This window comes from Hyla sarda, chromosome 8, assembly GCF_029499605.1.
Source record: "Hyla sarda isolate aHylSar1 chromosome 8, aHylSar1.hap1, whole genome shotgun sequence".
Lineage (NCBI taxonomy): Eukaryota > Metazoa > Chordata > Amphibia > Anura > Hylidae > Hyla > Hyla sarda.
In genome coordinates, this window is record NC_079196.1 from 15826844 (window position 1) to 15850454 (window position 23611).

Consider the following 23611-nt stretch of genomic DNA (forward strand, 5'->3'; position numbering starts at 1 on the left):
TGAGCTCCAAACAGGGAGACGTCTATGCCCGCCATATCCATGGCGGAACGCACCCAACGCGCCAAAGTAGCGGAGGTCACCGGATGATGAGGTCTGACGTAAGAGATAAGAAGTTGAGAGAAATCCGGAGACCGCAGATCTGCAGTCTGCGATTCGTACGCCTGCAGGCAACGAACCACACAAAGTCGAGGATGCGCGGGAAAAAACGGGTAAAAAACCGAGTGGATACCCGTCTTGGTCCGTCGGACCACCGGAAATTTGACTCCCTGAGGCGAAAATTGTCGCCTAGAGATGTCCAAAGCCTTCACGTCCGAGACGCGTTTAATAGACACCAAACATAAAAGGACAGTCAGTTTATATGACAACAATTTCAGGGAAAGACCGTCATTGTACTCCCACGAAACAAACATCTCGAGTAACCTGGAGACATCCCAGGTCGACTGATATCTCGGCCGAGGGGGACGCTTGAACTTAATGCCGCGCAAAAGTCTACATACCAGTGGGTGTTTGCCCACCGGCAAAGAGTCCACTGGGCAATGGTAAGCCGCGATAGCCGATCGGTAAACGTTGATGGAACTATAAGATTTTCCAGATTCAAAAGAATCTGCCAAGTAGTTCACCACTACAGACACAGGTGCATGTACGGGATCAACCTGCCGTTGATCACACCAACGAACTCAGAGCCTCCAGGCTGATCGATAAGCCGATCTAGTCCCGGGGGCCCAGGCCAGGGCGAGGAGATCCCTAGCTGATCTTGAAAGGTCGTGATCCGCATCCGGGACCCCGAAACCAACCACGCTAGGAGAGGAAGGTTGCCCTCCACCACCAGAGGGTGGAGATCCCCGGTCGGGTTGGAGAGGAGCTGTGGAAAGTGGGGCAGAAGTCCGGGATAGTCCACTGCCATCCCCAGAAGGAGAGGGAACCACGGTTGTGTGGGCCACCAAGGAGTGATCAGCACAATCGTCGCCCTCTGGTTCATCGTATGTAGGAGGACCCTGGAGATCATCTGGAATGGGGGAAACGCGTAGTGCGTTCCCCTGGGCCAGATGAGACGGAAAGCGTCGACTGCCGACGCCTCCGGGTCCGGCCTCCAGCTGAAAAAGCGAGGTAGCTGATGATTGAGGCGAGAAGCGAAAAGATCCGTACACAATGGACCCCAAAGCTGTCTCAACCGTAGGAAAACGGACCGATCCAGCCGCCAATCGCTGGAATCTAGTAAGTAGCGAGAATTCCAGTCGGCCACCGTGTTGGAGACCCCCGGAATATACTCCGCCACCGGGATAATGTTGCGATCTAAGCAGAAGTGCCAGAAGTCTTTGGCAAGATCTGCTAGGATCTTGGACCTGGTGCCCCCTAGGCGGTTGACGTATTGGACCGCCGCCACGTTGTCCATGCGTAACAAAACACAACAATTGGACGCCTGTGGCACGAAGCTCTTGAGGGCAAAAAATGCCGCCAGGAGCTCCAAGGCATTGATGTGCAGATCGACCTCCGTGGCGGACCAAGTCCCTCCTGTAGAAGCCTCCCCGCACAGCGCACCCCAGCCGAGACGACTCGCGTCCGACTCTTTGATGATGTCCGGGCAGGAGTTGAATATGGTTTTGCCGTTCCACTCGACGGCATGACGAAGCCACCACTGCAACTCCTCGATGGCTGCTGGACAAAGAGGAACTTCGTCCGCATATCTGAGGCCCTGGCGCAGATGCATAATCTTGAGTCTCTGAAGGGCCCTGTAGTGCAAAGGGGCCGGGAAGATGGCTTGGATAGAGGCTGCTAGAAGCCCCACTAAACGTGCTAGTACCCTTAAGGATAAGCACCCTCTGCGCAAGACTGCCCTGATCTCCTTGCGGATCAGGGCCAGTTTGGATTTGGGAAGGCGGAGAACGGCCTGGTTGGTGTCCACCAAGAAGCCAAGGAACTCCATCTCCTGCTTTGGGACCAAAACCGATTTTTCTCGGTTGATTATGAATCCCAGATTCTGCAGCAACAAAACCGTCCATGACATGTGGAGAGAGGCCTGCGCTTTGGAGCGGGCCATGATGAGGAGGTCGTCCAGATAAATGATCAGACGTACCCCTCTGTTCCTCAAGGATGCCACCACCGGTTTCATCAGTTTGGTGAAACACCACGGAGCTGATGAAAGGCCGAACGGAAGGCAAGTAAATTGCCACATGTGGTTTTTCCAGAGGAAACAAAGAAAATGTTGTGAGTCCTGGTGGATAGGGACGGTGAGGTAAGCGTCCTTTAAATCCACCTTCACTAGCCAGTCGCCTGGTTGTAGTAAATCGCGAAGGGAGTGAATTCCCTCCATCTTGAAATGGCGATACATGACATGTTGGTTTAGTTCCCGAAGGTTTATGACCGGACGGTAACCGCCCCCTTTTTTCTTCACTAGGAAAAGGTTGCTTACGAATCCTAGGGAAGAAGGGTCGATCTCTCGGATCGCCTGTTTGGATAGGAGATCTTGGATCTCGTTGTCTATGAGAACCATGTTGTGTTGTGAAAATCGGATAGGGATTGGTTGTACACCCAGAACCGGTAGAGATTGGAGTTCTATGTGAAATCCCGCTACTGTCTGTAGAATCCACGCGTCTGCCGTAATCGCAGACCAGGCGTGGGAAAAATACATCAGGCGCCCCCCCACAGGAATGTGAGCATGTGGAATACCAGGCACACTTACCGGTAGGTGGACGGGAACGGGGGTATCCGCGTCCGCCATGTCCGCGCCAAGGTCGGCCTCTGGGAGGGAAGAAAGGCGACGGTTGTGCCATTGGGACGGTGTAGGACGGAGGAGCCTGAGGGTACTGGTATTGGGCAGAGGTATTGGACCGCCGCCACTATAGGCCCTGTGGCCTATAGGAGGGGGTGCGGCCGGCAGATCGGCCTCTACCTCTGCCGGCCCGAGGAAAAAGCTTACTGGTCCCTGATTTCTTTAATGAAGTCTGGACTTTATCCAAACCTGTAAACAGGCCGACAAACCTGTTAATGTCCTTCATCAGGTTGTCCCCAAAGAGCATCCCTGCTGCTGCAGGCCCAGACTCGGTTTCAGCTAGGTGGGACAGTTGCGGGTCGAGGCGCATAAGAATCGACCTACGTCGTTCAATCGAGCAGGTGGTGTTGGCAGTACCTGCTAGACATATGGCCCTCTGGGCCCACCCACGGAGTTGACGGGTATCGACGGGTTGATCCGTCATTGCGGCCTGCTCAGACAGGTTGAGTATCTTAGTGAGAGGGCCCATTAAGTCCAAGATACGCTCCTGAATGGTTTTAAATGAGCGTTCTATTCCCTTTTTAGGGAATTTACCCGATTTCATCAGATATTTTGTCAGAATGGGGTCTACTTCAGGGGTTGCCACCACTTTATTGGGAATAAAGGGTCTAGGACACTCAGCCCTCAGTTTGTTACGGCTGGTCCTGTCTAGGGACTTACGAGCCCAAAGCTCCACATACTGGGCCACGTGGATGATCTTGGATGAGAGATGGAATCAGGGTGAAAAAGGGGTTCACCTAGGGAGTCTAGGATCACAGTGCCCTGTGTAACAGGGTTGGCGTCGGTGTCAAACGCCGTATCCCCAGCATCCTCGATATTAGGAGTGGATTCATAGCCGTCAGACTCGCTGGATGATCCCGACGAATCCTCATCAGAGGAATCTACGTATGAATCGGGTTTGGTCCGTCTAGCGGATCTGTGCCTCTTCTCTTGTAACTCCCTGAGGCCCAGGGGTCGAGTGGAGTCTGATGGATGCTGGGGTTGGCAGACCGGGGTAGGGGCTGCCTGGAGCACATTATTGTCTTCCCCTGCCGGGGAGTCAGATGTTGCCAAGGTATGTGTTACGCCGAGCGCTCCGGGTCCCCGCTCCTCCCCGGAGCGCTCGCTTCACTCTCCCCGCGGCAGCGCTCCGGTCACGTCCTCTGACCCGGGGCGCTGCGATTCCGCTGCCAGCCGGGATGCGATTCGCGATGCGGGTAGCGCCCGCTCGCGATGCGCACCCCGGCTCCCCTACCTGACTCGCTCTCCGTCTGTTCTGTCCCGGCGCGCGCGGCCCCGCTCCCTAGGGCGCGCGCGCGCCGGGTCTCTGCGATTTAAAGGGCCACTGCGCCGCTGATTGGCGCAGTGGTCCCAATTAGTGTGTTCACCTGTGCACTTCCCTATATCACCTCACTTCCCCTGCACTCCCTTGCCGGATCTTGTTGCCTTAGTGCCAGTGAAAGCGTTCCTTGTGTGTTCCTTGCCAGTGTTTCCAGACCTTCTGCCGTTGCCCCTGACTACGATCCTTGCTGCCTGCCCCGACCTTCTGCTACGTCCGACCTTGCTTTTGCCTACTCCCTTGTACCGCGCCTATCTTCAGCAGCCAGAGAGGTGAGCCGTTGCTAGTGGATACGACCTGGTCACTACCGCCGCAGCAAGACCATCCCGCTTTGCGGCGGGCTCTGGTGAAAACCAGTAGTGGCTTAGAACCGGTCCACTAGCACGGTCCACGCCAATCCCTCTCTGGCACAGAGGATCCACTACCTGCCAGCCGGCATCGTGACAGTAGATCCGGCCATGGATCCCGCTGAAGTTCCTCTGCCAGTTGTCGCTGACCTCACCACGGTGGTCGCCCAGCAGTCACAACAGATAGCGCAACAAGGCCAACAGCTGTCTCAACTGACCGTTATGCTACAACAGTTACTACCACAGCTTCAGCAGTCATCTCCTCCGCCAGCTCCTGCACCTCCTCCGCAGCGAGTGGCCGCTCCTGGGATACGCTTATCCTTGCCGGATAAATTTGATGGGGACTCTAAGTTTTGCCGTGGCTTTCTTTCCCAATGTTCCCTGCATCTGGAGATGATGTCGGACCTGTTTCCCACTGAAAGGTCTAAGGTGGCTTTCGTAGTCAGCCTTCTGTCCGGAAAAGCCCTGTCATGGGCCACACCGCTCTGGGACCGCAATGACCCCGTCACTGCCTCTGTACACTCCTTCTTCTCGGAAATCCGAAGTGTCTTTGAGGAACCTGCCCGAGCCTCTTCTGCTGAGACTGCCCTGTTGAACCTGGTCCAGGGTAATTCTTCAGTTGGCGAGTATGCCGTACAATTCCGTACTCTTGCTTCAGAATTGTCCTGGAATAATGAGGCCCTCTGCGCGACCTTCAAAAAAGGCCTATCCAGCAACATTAAAGATGTTCTGGCCGCACGAGAAATTCCTGCTAATCTACATGAACTTATTCACCTAGCCACTCGCATTGACATGCGTTTTTCCGAAAGGCGTCAGGAACTCCGCCAAGATATGGACTCTGTTCGCACGAGGCGTTTCTTCTCCTCGGCTCCTCTCTCCTCTGGTCCCCTGCAATCTGTTCCTGTGCCTCCCGCCGTGGAGGCTATGCAGGTCGACCGGTCTCGCCTGACACCTCAAGAGAGGACACGACGCCGTATGGAGAACCTCTGCCTGTACTGTGCTAGTACCGAACACTTCCTGAGAGATTGTCCTATCCGTCCTCCCCGCCTGGAAAGACGTACGCTGACTCCGCACAAAAGTGAGACAGTCCTTGATGTCTACTCTGCTTCTCCACGTCTTACTGTGCCTGTGCGGATGTCTGCCTCTGCCTTCTCCTTCTCTACAGTGGCCTTCTTGGACTCTGGATCTGCAGGAAATTTTATTTTGGCCTCTCTCGTCAACAGGTTCAACATCCCGGTGACCAGTCTCGCCAGACCCCTCTACATCAATTGTGTAAATAATGAAAGATTGGACTGTACCATACGTTTCCGCACGGAGCCCCTTCTTATGAGCATCGGATCTCATCATGAGAGGATTGAACTTTTGGTCCTCCCCAATTGCACCTCGGAAATTCTCCTTGGACTTCCCTGGCTTCAACTTCATTCCCCTACCCTGGATTGGTCCACTGGGGAGATCAAGAGTTGGGGGTCCTCTTGTTCCAAGAACTGTCTAAAACCGGTTCCCAGTAACCCTTGCCGTAACTCTGTGGTTCCTCCAGTAACCGGTCTCCCTAAGGCCTATATGGACTTCGCGGATGTTTTCTGCAAAAAACAAGCTGAGACTCTACCTCCTCACAGGCCTTATGATTGCCCTATCGACCTCCTCCCGGGCACTACTCCACCCCGGGGCAGAATTTATCCTCTCTCTGCCCCAGAGACTCTTGCCATGTCCGAATACGTCCAGGAGAATCTAAAAAAGGGCTTTATCCGTAAATCCTCCTCTCCTGCCGGAGCCGGATTTTTCTTTGTGTCCAAAAAAGATGGCTCCCTACGTCCTTGCATTGACTACCGCGGTCTTAATAAAATCACGGTTAAGAACCGCTACCCCTTACCCCTCATCTCCGAACTCTTTGATCGCCTCCAAGGTGCCCACATCTTCACTAAATTGGACTTAAGAGGCGCCTATAACCTCATCCGCATCAGAGAGGGGGACGAGTGGAAAACGGCATTTAACACCAGAGATGGACACTTTGAGTATCTGGTCATGCCCTTTGGACTGTGCAACGCCCCTGCCGTCTTCCAAGACTTTGTCAATGAAATTTTTCGTGATCTGTTATACTCCTGTGTTGTTGTATATCTGGACGATATCCTAATTTTTTCTGCCAATCTAGAAGAACACCGCCAGCATGTCCGTATGGTTCTTCAGAGACTTCGTGACAACCAACTCTATGCCAAAATTGAGAAATGTCTGTTTGAATGCCAATCTCTTCCTTTTCTAGGATATTTGGTCTCTGGCCAGGGACTACAGATGGATCCAGACAAACTCTCTGCCGTCTTAGATTGGCCATGCCCCTCCGGACTCCGTGCTATCCAACGCTTTTTGGGGTTCGCCAATTATTACAGGCAATTTATTCCACATTTTTCTACCATTGTGGCTCCTATCGTGGCTTTAACCAAAAAAAATGCTGATCCCAAGTCCTGGCCCCCTCAAGCAGAAGACGCCTTTAAACGACTCAAGTCTGCCTTTTCTTCGGCTCCCGTCCTCTCCAGACCTGACCCTTCCAAACCCTTCTTATTGGAGGTTGATGCCTCCTCAGTGGGAGCTGGAGCTGTTCTTCTACAAAAAAATTCTTCCGGGCATGCTGTCACTTGTGGTTTTTTCTCTAGGACCTTCTCTCCAGCGGAGAGGAACTACTCCATCGGGGATCGAGAGCTTCTAGCCATTAAATTAGCACTTGAGGAATGGAGGCATCTATTGGAGGGATCAAGTTCTCCTGTTATTATCTACACCGACCACAAGAACCTCTCCTACCTCCAGTCTGCCCAACGGCTGAATCCTCGCCAGGCCCGGTGGTCTCTGTTCTTTGCCCGATTTAATTTTGAGATTCACTTTCGTCCTGCCGATAAGAACATTAGGGCCGATGCTCTCTCTCGTTCCTCGGATGCCTCTGAAGTTGAACTCTCTCCGCAACACATCATTCCACCTGACTGCCTGATCTCCACTTCTCCTGCCTCCATCAGGCAGACTCCTCCAGGAAAGACCTTTGTTTCTCCTCGCCAACGCCTCGGAATCCTCAAATGGGGTCACTCCTCCCATCTCGCAGGTCATGCGGGTATCAAGAAATCTGTGCAACTCATCTCCCGCTTCTATTGGTGGCCGACTCTGGAGACGGATGTTGTGGACTTTGTGCGAGCCTGCACTATCTGTGCCCGGGATAAGACTCCTCGCCAGAAGCCCGCTGGTTTTCTTCATCCTCTGCCTGTCCCTGAACAGCCTTGGTCTCTGATTGGTATGGATTTTATTACTGATTTACCCCCTTCCCGTGGCAACACTGTTATTTGGGTGGTCGTTGATCGATTCTCCAAAATGGCACATTTCATCCCTCTTCCTGGTCTTCCTTCTGCGCCTCAGTTGGCTAAACAATTTTTTGTACACATTTTTCGTCTTCACGGGTTGCCTACGCAGATTGTCTCGGATAGAGGCGTCCAATTCGTGTCTAAATTCTGGAGGGCTCTCTGTAAACAACTCAAGATTAAATTAAATTTTTCTTCTGCATATCATCCCCAGTCCAATGGACAAGTAGAAAGGATTAACCAGATCTTGGGTGATTATTTGCGACATTTTGTTTCCTCCCGCCAGGATGACTGGGCAGATCTCCTCCCATGGGCCGAATTCTCGTATAACTTCAGGGTCTCTGAGTCTTCCTCCAAATCCCCATTTTTCGTGGTGTACGGCCGTCACCCTCTTCCCCCCCTCCCTACTCCCTTGCCCTCTGGTCTGCCCGCTGTGGATGAAATTTCTCGTGACCTTTCCATCATATGGAGAGAGACCCAAAATTCTCTCTTACAGGCTTCATCACGCATGAAGAAGTTCGCGGATAAGAAAAGAAGAGCTCCCCCCGTTTTTTCCCCTGGAGACAAGGTATGGCTCTCCGCTAAATATGTCCGCTTCCGTGTCCCTAGCTACAAGTTGGGACCACGCTATCTTGGTCCTTTCAAAATTTTGTGTCAAATTAATCCTGTCTCTTATAAACTTCTTCTTCCTCCCTCTCTTCGTATCCCTAATGCCTTTCACGTCTCTCTTCTCAAACCACTCATCCTCAACCGTTTTTCTCCCAAATCTGTTCCTCCCACTCCTGTTTCCGGCTCCTCGGACATCTTCTCGGTCAAAGAAATTTTAGCTGCCAAAAAGGTCAGAGGGAAAAATTTTTTTTTAGTGGACTGGGAGGGTTGTGGTCCTGAAGAGAGATCCTGGGAACCTGAGGACAACATCCTAGACAAAAGTCTGCTCCTCAGGTTCTCAGGCTCTAAGAAGAGGGGGAGACCCAAGGGGGGGGGTACTGTTACGCCGAGCGCTCCGGGTCCCCGCTCCTCCCCGGAGCGCTCGCTTCACTCTACCCGCGGCAGCGCTCCGGTCACGTCCTCTGACCCGGGGCGCTGCGATTCCGCTGCCAGCCGGGATGCGATTCGCGATGCGGGTAGCGCCCGCTCGCGATGCGCACCCCGGCTCCCCTACCTGACTCGCTCTCCGTCTGTTCTGTCCCGGCGCGCGCGGCCCCGCTCCCTAGGGCGCGCGCGCGCCGGGTCTCTGCGATTTAAAGGGCCACTGCGCCGCTGATTGGCGCAGTGGTCCCAATTAGTGTGTTCACCTGTGCACTTCCCTATATCACCTCACTTCCCCTGCACTCCCTTGCCGGATCTTGTTGCCTTAGTGCCAGTGAAAGCGTTCCTTGTGTGTTCCTTGCCAGTGTTTCCAGACCTTCTGCCGTTGCCCCTGACTACGATCCTTGCTGCCTGCCCCGACCTTCTGCTACGTCCGACCTTGCTTTTGCCTACTCCCTTGTACCGCGCCTATCTTCAGCAGCCAGAGAGGTGAGCCGTTGCTAGTGGATACGACCTGGTCACTACCGCCGCAGCAAGACCATCCCGCTTTGCGGCGGGCTCTGGTGAAAACCAGTAGTGGCTTAGAACCGGTCCACTAGCACGGTCCACGCCAATCCCTCTCTGGCACAGAGGATCCACTACCTGCCAGCCGGCATCGTGACAGTATGCTTCCTTTTATGGGAAACCTTTCCCTTCTTAATCGGCGGTTCTCCGCCCTGGAATGGCGGAATAGACACAGAGGGTATCATGGCGGAAGCCAAAGCCGCCTGAACAGATTTATTAATCAAATCCTGTATCTGGTTGGCGGTCATAAATTGGGCAGAGTCTAAAGAAGAACTCTCCCCTCTGAGGGGAACAGATGAAGGTTCCTCAGCCATAGTGACTAACAGGTTAATAGTAAGCCTGTGTAAATTAATTAGTTAAATGAGAATAGGGTAAAGTATTGGTAAGGGGAAGGAATAAATTCCTGGTAATCTACCTACAGAATACGTAGAAACAGTAAGGTCAGTACAGGCTCCGTCCTCCACACCGCTAGCGTTGCACTGACGTAGCGGTGGGAGGTGAGCCCGAGAGTCCCTGTACCCAGGAACGAAGTCTCACGAGACTACGTCCGGCTGGGTTCTGATTGGAAGGCGCGGGAGCGCGTTCCAGTGACGAAGTAGAACTCCGCCCCTCTCAGCGTGTAGGCCGCGATGAAAAATGCGGCCGACACCCGGAGGATCCGCCCCTATCCCGCGCGCGCGAAAGCGCAGAAGATGGAGGAGGAGAAGACTGAGGTGCTGGTAAAATCGCGCCGGAAGAGGGGGAGGGGAAGCGGTGAAGGGCAGGAGGAACGGAGAATTGGGGAAGGAAACAGAAACAACACCACAATAATCTATAATATTTATGAGCAATAAAGGAAGAAACAAAGCATTAAATCACAGAGAGAACTTAGCTTGCATGCTCTGCCATGAGCAGAAAGAAAGAGGAGGATCTATATGTGGGCAGTCCTTATATAGGGGCTACAGTCTAGGAGTGGCTGCTGTGGTCCTGGGACTGCTGGGAGTTGTAGTTTTTTCTTTACACTGATTTGTTTACTGAGTTTTGTTCTGCTATGGGCATTATTAAAGAAAGAATAATGCATAAGATATGAGCCTCCTGTCTGATATATAACTCAGGATCAGTACAGGATAAGTAATGTAATGTATGTACACAGTGACCCCACCAGCAGAATAGTGAGTGCAGCTATGGGGTATAATACAGGATATAACTCAGGATCAGTACAGGATAAGTAATGTAATGTATGTACACAGTGACCTCACCAGCAGAATAGTGAGTACAGCTCTGGAGTATAATACAGGATATAACTCAGGATCAGTACAGGATAAGTAATGTATGTACACAGTGACCTCACCAGCAGAATAGTGAGTACAGCTCTGGAGTATAATACAGGATATAACTCAGGATCAGTACAGGATAAGTAATGTAATGTATGTACACAGTGACCCCACCAGCAGAATAGTGAGTACAGCTCTGGAGTATAATACAGGATATAACTCAGGATCAGTACAGGATAAGTAATGTAATGTATGTACACAGTGACCTCACCAGCAGAATAGTGAGTACAGCTCTGCAGTATAATACAGGATATAACTCAGGATCAGTACAGGATAAGTAATGTAATGTATGTACACAGTGACCTCACCAGCAGAATAGTGAGTACAGCTCTGGAGTATAATACAGGATATAACTCAGGATCAGTACAGGATAAGTAATGTAATGTATGTACACAGTGACCTCACCAGCAGAATAGTGAGTACAGCTCTGGATAAATGTTTGCCTTTAATAACCTTTCTTATTTCGGTCCTATCATCCAGTACAGGAGATGATATAAAGCTGAACCTTTCCTTGTCACCGGGTCTTAAGGTGTCATCAGGGATGGGTGTTTGTGTTCTGGTTCAGGGAGACGCCTCTGACCTCCTGGCGCACACGTTGGCAGATGACGAATATTACACATAAATGCCCAGGAATAAATCAGACCTGTTATCGCTGACAATGCCCCAACTGTAAACGCTGCGCTGTATACAAACAGTAACGGGCACCATCAGCTCGCCCTGTGAGCTAACTGCAGAAATGCCAAGATGCCGCATTACCCACACAATTAACCCCTGAAATGCCACCACACTCCTGGGAGCTTCTCCTTTACATTCAGGATGCAGGTGCCCTACAGATACATGGGACAGAAATGTTAGATCAGTGTTTTCCAAACAATGTGCCTCCAGCTGCTGCAAAACTACAGCTCCCGATGTGCACGGACAGTCCATTTTAAACAGATTAGAACAGTGTTTTCCAACCAGTGTGCCTCCAGCTGTTGTAAACTACTACTCTCAGCATGCTGGGACAGCTGGAGGCACCCTGGTTGGAAAACACTGCATTAAAGAACTGTCATTGGGAAACACTATTATAAAAACTGTCAGGGGGGCGGGGGTCCAGATTACGATGACTATAACAGTGTTTCCCAACCAGGGTGCCTCCAGCTGTTGGAAATCTACAACTCCCAGCATGCCTGAACAGCAAAAGGCTGGTTGGGAAACACTGTAGCTAATAAATTGGTGTAACATCATTGAATTCAATGCAAATGATATCATAGTACAAAATGATATGATGATGGGTGAATAGGTGTGACATCATAGTATGACATCATATGACAGGTGAATAGGTGTGACATCATAGTATGACATCATATTACAGGTGAATAGGTGTGACATCATAGTATGACATCATATTACAGGTGAATAGGTGTGACATCATAGTATGACATCATATGACAGGTGAATAGGTGTGACATCATAGTATAACATCATATGACAGGTGAATAGGTGTGACATCATAGTATGACATCATATTACAGGTGAATAGGTGTGACATCATAGTATGACATCATATTACAGGTGAAAAGGTGTGACATCATAGTATGACATCATATTACAGGTGAATAGATGTGACATCATAGAATGACATCATATTACAGGTGAATAGGTGTGACATCCTAGTATGACATCATATGACAGGTGAATAGGTGTGACATCATAGTATGACATCATATGACAGGTGATTAGGCGTGACATCATAGTATGACATCATATTACAGGTGAATAGGCGTGACATCATAGTATGACATCATATGACAGGTGAATAGGTGTGACATCATAGTATAACATCATATGACAGGTGAATAGGCGTGACATCATAGTATAACATCATATGACAGGTGAATAGGCGTGACATCATAGTATGACATCATATTACAGGTGAATAGGTGTGACATCATAGTATGACATCATATGACAGGTGAATAGGTGTGACATCATAGTATAACATCATATGACAGGTGAATAGGTGTGACATCATAGTATAACATCATATGACAGGTGAATAGGCGTGACATCATAGTATGACATCATATTACAGGTGAATAGGTGTGACATCATAGTATGACATCATATGACAGGTGAATAGGTGTGACATCATAGTATAACATCATATGACAGGTGAATAGGTGTGACATCATAGTATAACATCATATGACAGGTGAATAGGTGTGACATCATAGTATGACATCATATGACAGGTGAATAGGTGTGACATCATAGTATGACATCATATTACAGGTGAATAGGTGTGACATCATAGTATGACATCATATGACAGGTGAATAGGTGTGACATCATAGTATGACATCATATGACAGGTGAATAGATGTGACATCATAGTATGACATCATATTACAGGTGAATAGGTGTGACATCATAGTATGACATCATATTACAGGTGAATAGGTGTGACATCATAGTATGACATCATATGACAGGTGAATAGATGTGACATCATAGTATGACATCATATGACAGGTGAATAGGTGTGACATCATAGTATGACATCATATGACAGGTGAATAGGTGTGACATCATAGTATGACATCATATGACAGGTGAATAGGTGTGACATCATAGTATGACATCATATTACAGGTGAATAGGTGTGACATCATAGTATGACATCATATGACAGGTGAATAGGTGTGACATCATAGTATAACATCATATTACAGGTGAATAGGTGTGACATCATAGTATAACATCATATGACAGGTGAATAGGTGTGACATCATAGTATGACATCATATGACAGGTGAATAGGTGTGACATCATAGTATAACATCATATGACAGGTGAATAGGTGTGACATCATAGTATGACATCATATGACAGGTGAATAGGTGTGACATCATAGTATGACATCATATGACAGGTGAATAGGTGTGACATCATAGTATGACATCATATGACAGGTGAATAGGTGTGACATCATAGTATGACATCATATGACAGGTGAATAGGTGTGACATCATAGTATGACATCATATTACAGGTGAATAGGTGTGACATCATAGTATGACATCATATGACAGGTGAATAGATGTGACATCATAGTATGACATCATATGACAGGTGAATAGGTGTGACATCATAGTATGACATCATATGACAGGTGAATAGATGTGACATCATAGTATGACATCATATGACAGGTGAATAGGTGTGACATCATAGTATGACATCATATGACAGGTGAATAGGTGTGACATCATAGTATGACATCATATGACAGGTGAATAGGTGTGACATCATAGTATGACATCATATTACAGGTGAATAGGTGTGACATCATAGTATGACATCATATGACAGGTGAATAGGTGTGACATCATAGTATAACATCATATTACAGGTGAATAGGTGTGACATCATAGTATAACATCATATGACAGGTGAATAGGTGTGACATCATAGTATGACATCATATGACAGGTGAATAGGTGTGACATCATAGTATAACATCATATGACAGGTGAATAGGTGTGACATCATAGTATGACATCATATGACAGGTGAATAGGTGTGACATCATAGTATGACATCATATGACAGGTGAATAGGTGTGACATCATAGTATGACATCATATGACAGGTGAATAGGTGTGACATCATAGTATGACATCATATGACAGGTGAATAGGTGTGACATCATAGTATGACATCATATTACAGGTGAATGTGACATCATCTCATATCATGACATTACATGACGATAGGTGATTACGAGTGACATCATAGCGTGACATTATGTAATCATAACAGGTAGGACATCATGTTTCTAGTTACCCTCCACCCCCATCTCTGCCATCTTGACTTTTCCAGGGTCCCCCATGCTCTTTTCTCCTGGTAACTGATCTGGAAACCGGGAAATCAGGGACCGGCTCGGAGAGACGACTACATAAATATATATATATAAATACACACACACATATAAAATATAATATCTATCAAAATAAATACCCCCAGATACCCCCAATGCAACCCCCATGACCATCTGCAGGATTCCTGGGCAGTTCTGCAGCAGTTTCTCTGGAATACAATCACAGATAATAATAATAATAATTTCTTTCTTTTTATATATATATATATATAGCACCAACATATTCCGCAGCGCTGTACAGAGATTCCAATGCATCTTAGGTTGGGTTCACACCACGTTTTTACAATACAGTTCCCGTATACGTTTTCAATTTAAAAACCGTACGGAACCGTATTGAAAACCGTTTCCATTGATACATAATGCCGAACGATCAGGTTGTGTCCGTTTTGCGTCTTGTACGGTTTTGTCATATATTTTTTCACGTACCCAAAACTGTAGCCTACCACGTTTTTTGGTCCGGGTGAAAAACCATATTGAAACGTATACTTTATTGTTTTTTAACATGGGAGTCAATGGGAACCGTACAGAACTGTATGTGCGTACAGTTCCATCCAGTTTCCACCATACGGCTTTTGACTCTGCACAGTTTTTTTTTTCTTGGAATTTCAATCAAACAAGTGAAACTTTATTCATAATGGAGTGAAAAGTTTAAAATGTATACTTTTTTTTTCTTAAAAATTAGACGTATCGGACATCATTTTTCAAACCGTATATGGTTTTCAACCTTATACAAATTAAAATACACAAGTTTTGATACAGTTTTTTTTTACAATCCATTTACATCCGTTTGTAACCGTCTGCACTCATTTCCGTTTTTTTGACGGCAGAAAAAACGGCACATGTAATATTTTTTCTTCCGTCAAAAAAACAGAAGAAAAAAACGGATACAGTAAATTTAACATTGAAGTCTATGAAAAACGGATGTTTTTCAATCCGTTTTTACTTCTGAGCATGCTCAGAACAACAAAAATATATTTTTTGGTTTATTAACTGAACAATAGGATCCAAATCAATAACATCCGTTCGCATCCGTTATTGTCCGTTTTTTCTAAAGTCTGTTTTTATTTTTGGCGGGAGAAGAACAAGACGGGTCTAGATGGCTGTGTGAACGCAGCCACATTTTGGGGAATCAGTTTTTTTTTATCGAAAACCTGATACGGGAATTGTATTGTAAAAACGTGGTGTGAACCCGGCCTTAGACTGCCTTCACACCACGTTTTTACAATACAGTTCCCATATCAGATTTTTGATGCAAAACGGATTCCTCAAAACCGGACTAAAACTGTATCAAAACGTGAGTACAAATTTTAATCCGTATATGATTTAAAAAATGATGTCCGGTTGCATCCATTTTTTAAGAAAGAACCGTATACGTTTTAAACTTTTTACTCCATTATGAATAAAGTTTCACTTGTTTGATTGAAGTTCCAAGAAAAAAAACTGTGCAAAGTCAAAAACCGTATGGTGAAAACCGGATGGAACCGTACGCACACTGTTATGTACAGTTCCCATTGACTCATGTTAAAAAAACAAAAAACGTATACGGTTTAATACAGTTTTTCACCCGGACCACAAACAGTGGTAGTCTACGGCTTTGGGTACGGGAAAAAAACTGACAAAACCGTACAAGACGCAAAATGGGCAGAACCTGATGCATCTTTTGGAATACGGTTTTCAATGGAGAGTCAATGCATACGGTTTTCAATTCGGTTCTGTACGGTTTTCACATAGAAAACATATACGGGAACTCTACTGCAAAAACGTGGAGTCAACCCAGCCTAAGGGTGCATGTACACCACGTTTTTGTTATACAGTTCCCGTATACGGGTTCAAGTTAAAAACCGAAAGGAACCGTATAGAAAACCGTATGCATTGACTTAACATTGTAAACCGTATGTCAAACGCATCATCCGGTTTTGTCCGTTTTGCATCTTATTCGGTTTTGTCCGTTATTTTACCCGTACCCAAAACCGTAGCCCAACACGTTTTTTGGTCCGGGTGAAAAACTGTATTAAACCGTATACTTTTTTTTTTAACATGGGAGTCAATGGGAACCGTACAGAACTGCATGTGCCTACGGTTCCATCCGGTTTTCACCATACGTTTTTAGACTTTGCACTGTTTTTTTTTTTTTCTTGGAATTTCAATCAAACAAGTGAAACTTTATTCATAATGGAGTGAAAAGTAAAAAACGTATATGTTTTTTCTTAAAGAACGGATGCAACCGGACATCATTTTTCAAACTGTATACGGGTTAAAATTTGTACACACGTTCTGATACAGTTTAGTGCGGTTTTGAGGAATCCGTTTTTTTTTTAAATCAAAAACCTGATACGGGAACTGTATAGCAAAAACGTGGTGTGAATGCCGCCTTTACACAGGTGTCAGATCCATCATTGTGCAGGCTAGGATATCCTCCAGAGATCACATGACCCCTGTGTTTCTATATTCGGAGTCGCTGTAGCGGTGGTTGTACCTGCATAACCTGCTAAACAGAAGGCAAATGTAACACTAATAATTTCCCCCGCCAGATAATAACACGGTGCGGCCGGGCCCCTGAAATAAGTGGCCCCTCTACAGAAGATGCAACCACCATGTCCAGTACACTATGGTGCCATCTGCTGGGGGAGAACAGCAACTGCAGGCAATTAAACTATATAAAAATTGGTTCTGACTTTACGCCAGTGTTTCCCAACCAGGGTGCCTCCAGCTGTTGCAAAACTACAACTCCCAGCATGCCTGGACAGCCGAAGGCTTTTTGTTGCTGCTTTTTGTTGTTTTTTTATGTTGAATTTTTGTCTGTGCAATTGGTTCTGTGTTATGTGTTATTTGTTATGATATGTATTTTGGAAATTAAAAATAAAGAATAAAAAAAAACTATCAAAAATTTGGTTCTGACTTTACGCCAGTGTTTCCCAACCAGGGTGCCTCCAGCTGTTGCAAAACTACAACTCCCAGCATGCCCGGACAGCCGAAGGCTGTTTGTTGTTTTTTGTTGCTGCTTTTTGTTGTTTTTTGTTGCTTTTTGTTGTTTTTTTATGTTGTATTTTTATCTGTGCAATTGGTTCTGTTTTATGTGTTATTTGTTTTGATATGTATATTGGAAATTAAAAATAAAGAATAAAATAAAACTATTAAAAATTTGGTTCTGACTTTACGCCACTGTTTCCCAACCAGGGTGCCTCCAGCTGTTGCAAGACTACAACTCCCAACATGCCCTGACAGCCGAAGGCTTTTTGTTGCTACTTTCTGTTGTTTTTTGTTGCTTTTTGTTGTTTTTTTTATGTTGTATTTTTGTCTGTGCAATTGGTTCTGTGTTATTTGTTATGATATGTATATTGGAAATTTAAAATTAAGAATAAAAAAAAACTATCAAAAAATTGGTTCTGACTTTACGCCAGTGTTTCCCAACCAGGGTGCCTCCAGCTGTTGCAAAACGACAACTCCCAGCATGCCCGGACAGCCGAAGGCTGTCCGGGCATGCTGGGAGTTGTCGTTTTGCAACAGCTGGAGGCACCCTGGTTGGAAAACACTGCTTTACACTGTGACAAACCCTCTGCTGATGATATATGACTGGGAATTGCTCTTAGAGATCATTTATTCTTATATGTATAATAATTCTTTATTGTTTTAAAATGTTTCCAAGTTTCTACCACATTTGTATAATCGCCTCCCAATTCTTCATTATGATCCATATCTCTGGATACACAATGACTACAGACCGAACAATTCTCACAGATGAGGGTTTGTTTCAGATGTATCAGGTCTGTATGATTCTCCCTGAGTGAGTCTGCCAACTAGGCAGGACTCTGGAGTAATTGCTCTTACCTTTACCGATACACTGTAGCAAACCCTCAGCACAGGAGGAAACTCATACTGCTGTGTTTGGCCTATAGACAGTTGATACACTGCAGATCAGGACAAGTTTTTATCTTCTGGATGTAACAAAGAACGATCCCATTCACTGACAGCAAGCAGAGGAGGGACTTTATTATGGCTGGCGGTTTATACATCGGTCACATTGTACGTGTGTGTGGCTCATGTTGTAGAGCAGGAGGAGCCGAGCAGAATGATATATAGTTTTATGGGAAAAGGTTCTTTAAAACTTGTAAATATATACATTTATATCCCTCTTTATATACTTAGGAGTCCAGTGGGCGGGGCTAACAGTGATTGACAGTCCTTCCTATTTCATTCTGAATCAATACATAGATGTCAATCATTAATATAACCATCCATTGGACCCTTTTCTATGCTTGGAAGTCCAATGGTCGGCCTTATTGGTGATTGACAGCTATCTCTGCAGTCATAGGGAAATGACTGCATTGAGTAGGACCGCCCACTGGACTCCTAAGTATATAAAGTGCCAGGGATGTAAATGTATAAAATCCAAGATATACCAAATCTTTTCCCACAAAACTATATATATATCAATCTGCTAAGCTCCTCCAGCTCTATAACATGAATATATAACTTGTATATAATGTGTATTTTATACATTTTTATCCCTGACTCTTCATATACTTGGGAGTCCAGTGGGCGGTTCTACTCAGTGATTATTGACTTTCCATGCAGAGACAGATGCCAATCACCAATAAGATGTCAGTCACCTTCCCACTGGACACATCAGCATAGAAAAAGGGTCCATTGGGAAGTCTTAAAAGTGATTGACAGTTATATCTTGGTTTTGTGCCATAGGGATGACTGTCAATCACTAAGTAGGACCGCCCACTGGACTCATAAAAATAGAAGGAGTTGAGTAAATGAATCAAATAATAGAACTAAGCATAATGGGAAATAGTTTTGTGGGGAAAAATTTAGTATAACTTGTATTTTATACATTTACATCCCTGGCTCTTTATATACTTGGGAGTCCAGTGGGCGGTCCTACTCTATGATTGGCAGTCTTTTCCCTATGACTGCAAAGAGATGTCAATCTACAATAAGGCCGACCACTGGACTCCTAAGCGTAAAAAAAGTGTCAATTTTTTATTTATTTTTTTATATCCATGATTGACAGCTATCTATTCAGAATGATATAGGAAAGACTGTCAATCACTGAGCTGGACCGCCCACTGGACTCCCAAGTATATAAAGTGCCAGGGATGTAAATGTATAAAATAGTTATACTATAATATATCAACCTGCTCAGCTCCTCCTGCTCTACAACCTAACATCCCCAGATCAGACACCATATTTTACGTGGCAGAACCCCGCGTGCTCGGTGAACTTTTCAGAGGTCAAAGGTAATGTATCATTAGAAAAAAAAAAAATAATCAAGTTTTTATGGTAAATTTATTTTTTAAGAATTTTTGGTGATTGGTAATTTGTTTTTCTCCAGATTTTCCATTTTACTTTCTATTTTTGTTTTTTAAGAAAATTTCTCGACATCCTGCAGTTTCCTTTCTGACCACTAGGGCTAAATCTTAGCTGACACTTCCTGTTTTGTACAGACCATTTCCCAGCAGTTTCCACTTTATAATCAAAGACAGGATTACAGTGAAAGGTGATATCAGTGTAGAAATAACAAAAGGTACACACAATAGATGTTGCTCATAGATCAGCCTCCTCCTCCCCATAGAACAAACTTACAGAGCATGCCCAGACTTTCTTTTTTATTCCTATCAAATAGATCTATAGAATCCAGTGTTTCCCAGCCAGTGTCCCTCCAGATGTTGCAAAACTACTACTCCCAGCATGCCTGGACAGCCGCTGGCTGTCCAGGCATGGTGGGAGTAGTAGTTTTGCAACAGCTGGAGGCACACTGGTTGGAAAACACTGCTCTAATCAGTATAAAATGGACAGAGATCCATAAACACGCCTGAACATAGTAGACGGTATAGGATGCAGAGAACAATGGTGTTTACACAGAACAGAGAGGTGGCGGTTCTGAATGATAATTTTCCATAATTATAACCGTTAGTAGCGCACACAGCAGTCTACAGCAGCGAGACACAATGTATCAACTACAGGGGATAATAACACATTACAGATCACTACCACAGCAAGAAGGGCAGGACTGCGCCCGTTACACCCCTGTACGGTATACTTACCGCAAACAATGCACTCCGGATTGAGGACTACAAACATATGGGAATTATACATAAAATAGTCTCACACATAGGGGGCAATCTATTACAAATTATTGTACAAAGAAGGCAGTATTATAGTAGTTATATTCTTGTATATAGGAGCAGTATTATAGTAGTTATATTCTTGTATATAGGAGCAGTATTATAGTAGTTATATTCTTGTATATAGGAGCAGTATTATAGTAGTTATATTCTTGTATATAGGAGGCAGTATTATAGTAGTTATATTCTTGTATATAGGAGGCAGTATTATAGTAGTTATATTCTTGTATATAGGAGCAGTATTATAGTAGTTATATTCCTGTATATAGGAGCAGTATTATAGTAGTTATATTCTTGTATATAGGAGCAGTATTATAGTAGTTATATTCTTGTATATAGGAGCAGTGTTATAGTAGTTATATTCTTGTATATAGGAGCAGTATTATAGTAGTTATATTCTTGTATATAGGAGCAGTATTATAGTAGTTATATTCTTGTATATAGGGGCAGTATTATAATAGTTATATTCTTGTATATATGAGGCAGTATTATAGTAGTTATATTCTTGTATATAGGAGCAGTATTATAGTAGTTATATTCTTGTATATAGGAGGCAGTATTATAGTAGTTATATTCTTGTATATAGGAGCAGTATTATAGTAGTTATATTCTTGTATATAGGAGCAGTATTATAGTAGTTATATTCTTGTATATAGGAGCAGTATTATAGTAGTTATATTCTTGTATATAGGAGGCAGTATTATAGTAGTTATATTCTTGTATATAGGAGCAGTATTATAGTAGTTATATTCTTGTATATAGGAGCAGTATTATAGTAGTTATATTCTTGTATATAGGGGCAGTATTATAATAGTTATATTCTTGTATATATGAGGCAGTATTATAGTAGATATATTCTTGTATATAGGAGCAGTATTATAGTAGTTCTATTCTTGTATATAGGAGCAGTATTATAGTAGTTCTATTCTTGTATATAGGAGCAGTATTATAGTAGTTCCATTCTTGCATATAGGAGCAGTATTATAGTTGTTATATTCTTGTACATAGGAGCAGTATTATAGTAGTTATATTCTCGTATATAGGAGCAGTATTATAGTAGTTATATTCTTATATATAGGAGCAGTATTATAGTAGTTATATTCATGTATATAGGAGCAGTATTATAGTAGTTATATTCCTGTATATAGGAGCAGTATTATAGTAGTTATATTCTTGTATATAGGAGTAGTATTATAGTAGTTGTATTCTTGTATATAGGGGCAGTATTATAGTAGTTATATTCTTGTATATAGGAGCAGTATTATAGAAGTTATATTCTTGTATATAGGACCAGTATTATAGTAGTTATATTCTTGTATATAGGAGGCAGTATTATAGTAGTTATATTCTTGTATATAGGAGCAGTATTATAGTAGTTATATTCTTGTATATAGGAGCAGTATTATAGTAGTTATATTCTTGTATATAGGAGCAGTATTATAGTAGTTATATTCTTGTATATAGGAGGCAGTATTATAGTAGTTATATTCTTGTATATAGGAGCAGTATTATAGTAGTTATATTCTTGTATATAGGAGCAGTATTATAGTAGTTATATTCTTATATATAGGAGCAGTATTATAGTAGTTGTATTCTTGTATATAGGAGCAGTATTATAGTAGTTATATTCTTGTATATAGGAGCAGTATTATAGTAGTTATATTCTTGTATATAGGAGCAGTATTATAGTAGTTATATTCTTGTATATAGGAGCAGTATTATAGTAGTTATATTCTTGTATATAGGAGCAGTATTATAGTAGTTATATTCTTGTATATAGGAGCAGTATTATAGTAGTTGTATTCTTGTATATAGGAGCAGTATTATAGTAGTTATATTCTTGTATATAGGAGTAGTATTATAGTAGTTATATTCTTGTATATAGGAGCAGTATTATAGTAGATATATTCTTGTATATAGGAGCAGTATTATAGTAGTTGTATTCTTGTATATAGGAGCAGTATTATAGTGGTTATATTCTTGTATATGGGGGGGCAGTATTATAGTAGTTGTATTCTTGTATATAGGAGCAGTATTATAGTAGTTATATTCTTGTATATAGGAGCAGTATTATAGTAGTTCTTATACACTGTGATTATACAGAATATAGCCCAGCCACATCCTCCAATATCGGACTTTTCATTACCTAGAGGCTGGATGGTCCTTATTACAGATTTATTGGTTTTCATTCCTATTCGGTCATATTGGTCCCTTCTCCCCGTCTTACGTTTTCTCAGTTACTCATAGAAGCGGAAATAATGGGTTATGACTGCAGTTGTGACAGGATGTCAGAGAAGATTAGGGCAGGTATGTGTCCCTGCTGCCTGTCACATGTTACTCATGTATTGTTGTACAGATGGTCGGCCTTGTATCTTGTAGCTGTCACCCGGTGACTGACCGCCCCATATGCTGCAGATGTCAGGGGCAGAGAAATGCATTGACGGGTAGAGAAGTGCAGCCGGCCTGGAGCGGCGGGCTCTCCCTGCGCTGACATGCCCGGCTCGTGATATGGGGAGGCAGCTAAGCGTTTTTGTGCCCCCAGGCCTGTGTGTGATGGGCGGCTCCATAAGTACATCAGGGAGATTTAAACACCATTCCCATGAGTCACATCTTACTAAGCGCTGACAGATCTTCGCCACAGGCAGCTCAGGACACTCCGTTTAACCTGCTGCATGCTGGAAATAAATAAAAATAAATAAAATACCTGCGCCAGGAGCCACAGAGACGCCCCACAGCAGTGAAATGGTTAAACAGATGGGGTTTGCGATTAAATATGGCTGGGACTTTTACGCAATGGCTGCCATAGGTCAGACAGAACATAAAAAGGAAACGTCTCTGCTTGATGGAGGCCGGGACGCCTCTTTGATTTATTGGGAAAAGTC

At 44.4% G+C, this 23611-nt stretch overlaps 2 long non-coding RNA genes across 2 annotated transcripts in view; one reads left to right on the forward strand and one right to left on the reverse strand.

The window, feature by feature from the left end:
- LOC130285250 (uncharacterized) overlaps positions 1–17558 on the forward strand; it is a 39794-nt gene extending 22236 nt beyond the window's left edge. The window contains exon 3 of the long non-coding RNA XR_008847308.1: positions 17127–17558. This is a non-coding gene — a long non-coding RNA (uncharacterized LOC130285250). The remainder of the gene's footprint in view (positions 1–17126) is intronic.
- LOC130285249 (uncharacterized) overlaps positions 1–23611 on the reverse strand; it is a 56324-nt gene that overhangs the window by 968 nt on the left and 31745 nt on the right. The window lies entirely within an intron of this gene.